This window comes from Myotis myotis, unplaced genomic scaffold, assembly GCF_014108235.1.
Source record: "Myotis myotis isolate mMyoMyo1 unplaced genomic scaffold, mMyoMyo1.p scaffold_m19_p_7, whole genome shotgun sequence".
Lineage (NCBI taxonomy): Eukaryota > Metazoa > Chordata > Mammalia > Chiroptera > Vespertilionidae > Myotis > Myotis myotis.
In genome coordinates this window covers 3,881,116-3,884,632 of record NW_023416379.1, presented here as the reverse complement: position 1 = coordinate 3,884,632, position 3,517 = coordinate 3,881,116, and the positions used below count along the sequence as shown (strand labels likewise).

Below are 3,517 nucleotides of genomic sequence, written 5' to 3'. Positions count from 1 at the left end.
GGCACGTCATGAGTATGTGTTAGGAGTGACTTCCATGGACCAGCCCTAACCTCCGGGAGAACATGAAAGTGGGCAGGAGCCGGTGGCCCAGTGGGTGAGCCTCGACCTATGAACCCGGAGGTCTCGGTTCCATTCCTAGTCAGGGCACCTGCCCAGGTGCGGGCTCCATCACCAATGCGGGGCCTGCAGGAGGCAGCCGCTCCATGGTTCTCCCTCTCCAGTCCTCTCTGAAATCAATAAAAGTATAAATTAATGAGAGCAGGAGCCGGGTAGAGGGGGTTAATGGGGGAAAATGGGGACATCTATAATACTTTCAACAATAAAGATACATTAACAAAACAAAAAAAAAACAAAAAATAGAGCAGAGGATTCTTTCCTACGGTGTCTAGTAGTCTAATAAGCTGTAAGTATCAAATGCTTTCTTAACAATTGAAAAAAAATCCTGAGTTGTGCGAATATAGAAGTTAGGACAGCTTTACGCTGTTTTTGGCCTGAGTAGGGCCCTTATTGAACAGAATACTATAAAAGGAAGCAGATAGGTACTTAATAAAGAATTTCATCCCTCCGGGCAGGATGGCAGAGGTGGGGGTGCGTGGTGAGGGGGGCCTGGAAGGACTCGGGCTGCTGCACCTTCCCAGGATCTCGCACTTGGGATGTTACCACATTGATGCCACTTTCCCAGGAAGTTATCAGCAGAAAAGCCACAATTAATATCGACAGTTAATATCAATACAGTTGGTCATGTAGCTCATGGGAAATCCGGTTGTAAAGCTGTTTCTGGGGTTCACACTGTCGGGTTCAAAAATGGACTAGAAAGAAATAGTCAAGCTTGGATAACCAATGCTAAGGTTTATAAACTTGATGACTCAGTTGTCCTCCTCCAGAATGTGACAGATCCTATGGATGATGAGTTTCCTAGACACTCCAGGGACCAAAGGCAACTTCACATTAGCCGGACATGTTTCCTTTGTCGATGTCCTGGCCTCGATGTATTTTTTAAATATATTTTTATTAATTTCAGAGATGAAGGGAGAGGGAGAGAGAGAATCATTGATCTGTCGCCTTTGCACACCCCCTGCTGGGAATCAAGCCTGCAACCCAGGCATGTGCCCTGACCAGGAATCGAACTGTGACCTCCTGGTTCATAGGTTGCTGCTCAAACACTGAGCCACACTGGCTGAGCTGGGCTTGGCCACAATATTTTGAATGCTGAACCTGCAGCAGTGATGGAGGTAGCTCTTCTGTTGTAGCTGGTCATGAGTCTTGTCCTCAGCCTCAGACTTCTGAACACCGGGCTGCTATAGAAATCATGAAACGAAAGCATATTTGGATTCTACAAAATAAAATTGATTTGGTAAAAGAAAGCCTGCCTAAAGAACAGTATGGACAGATCCTTACGTTTGTACAAGGTACCGTAGAACAGTGGTTCTCAACCTTGGCTGCACATTAGAATCACCTGGGAATTCTAATGTGCAGCCAAGGTTGAGAACCACTGCTGTAGAAGAAGGAGCTCCTATTATTCCAATTTCTACTCAGCTTGAAATACTTATTGTTATCAGCTCATTTGATGTCAACAAATGTGGCTCTACAGTTGATGACCTGAAGGGGGTGTAGCTGGTGGTAGTGTTCTAAAAGCAGTATGAAAGGTGGGCCGGGAGATAGAAGTCAGACCTGGTATTGTTTCCATAGATAGTGAAGGAAAACTCATGCGTAAACCAATTTTTTCCCAAAATTGTGTCATTGTCTGCAGAATATAATGCTGCTCCAGAAGCTCTTACGGAATTGGAACAAAAATCAAACCCACTGTGTGCCGGGCTAACAGTCGGGCAGGTGCTTGGTGCAGTTGGAGCTTCACCTGAGACCTTCACAGAATTAGAAATCTGTTTCCTGTTTAGCCGGCTTGCAGGTGTACGCACTGAAGGAGACAAAAAAGCAGCAACGGTGCCACAGTTGTCTAAGAATGAAGTGTTCACTGTGAACATAGGGTCCCTTCGAATGGAGAAGTTAATGCAGCCAAGGCCGATTTGGGGCAAAATCGTTTAGACTTAATCCTGTGTCCACAGAAGTCGGAGAAAAAATTGCCCTTCCCCGAAGAGTTGAGAAACACTGGTGTTTGATTGGATGGGGTCAAATAAGAAGAGTGATGATCGCCCTAGTGCAGCCGTGGGCAAACTACGGTCCGAGGGCCGGATTCAGCCGTTTGAAATGAATAAAACTATTGAAAAAAAAGACCGTACCCTTTTATGTAATGATGTTTACTTTGAATTTATATTAGTTCACACAAACACTCCATCCATGCTTTTGTTCCGGCCCTCCGGTCCAGTTTAAGAACCCATTGTGGCCCTCGAGTCAAAAAGTTTGCCCACCCCTGGCCTAGCCAGCTTGGCTCAGTAGATAGAGCGTTGGCTTGAGGACTGAAGGGTCGTGGGTTTGATTCCTGCCGAGGGCACATGCCTGGCTTGCGGGCTTGGTCCCCAGTAGGGGACGTGCAGGAGGCAGCCAATCAATGATTCTCTCTCATCATTGATGTTTCTCTCTCCCTCTCTCTTCCTCTCTGAAATCAATAAAAATATATTATTTTTTTTAAAAAAGCCCTGACCGGTGTGGCTCAGTGGATAGAGCATCGGCCTGTGGACTGAGGGGTCCCGGGTTCGATTCCAGGACCCCTCAAGGGCTTGTACTTTGGTTGTGGGCACATCCCCAGTGAGGGGTGTGCAGGAGGCAGCTGATCGATGTTTCAAACTCTCTATCCCTCTCCCTTCCTCTCTGTAAAAAATCAATAAAATATATTTTAAAAAAAAGAGTGATGCCGAAACCGGTTTGGCTCAGTGGATAGAGCGTCGGCCTGCGGACTGAGGGGTCCCAGGTTCGATTCCGGTCAAGGGCATGTGCCTGGGCTGCGGGCACATTCCCAGTGGGAGATGTGCAGGAGGCGGCTGATCGATGTTTCTCTCCCATCGATGTTTCTAACTCTCTCTATCTCTCTCCCTTCCTCTCTGTAAAAAATCAATAAAATATATTTAAAAAAAAAAAAAAAAAAAAAAAAAAAAAAAAAAAAAGAGTGATGATCAAGCCAACAGTAGATGAAGGCTGAAAATTTTGAATAAAGTCAGATTTTCTCTTAACCAGGGTATATTTTCAAAGCAATGCTGGGGAATGACTTTCACAGCTCATTACCTTATTAGTAACTGCTTTTTTCTTTTTAAAAAAAATATATTTTATTGACTTTTTACAGAGAGGAAGGGAGAGGGATAGAGAGATAGAAATATCGATGAGAGAGAAACATCAATCGCCTGCCTCCTGCACACTCCCTACTGGGGATGTGCCCGCGACCAAGGTACGTGCCCTTGACGGGAATCGAACCTGGGACCCTTCAGTCCACAGGCCGACGCTCTATCTACTGAGCCAAACCGGTTAGGGCAGTAGCTGCTATTTTCATGTTTTGGTGATGAAAATTTAATCTCTAGTACTTAAAATAGTGTCTACAATAAATGCAAAAGTTGGCATAATGTTGGGT

At 45.3% G+C, this 3,517-nt stretch overlaps 1 pseudogene; it reads left to right on the top strand.

The window, feature by feature from the left end:
- Positions 1 to 573: 573 nt before the first annotated feature.
- On the top strand, positions 574 to 2,271 carry LOC118660139 (annotated as a pseudogene).
- The last annotated feature ends 1,246 nt before the right edge of the window (positions 2,272 to 3,517 follow it).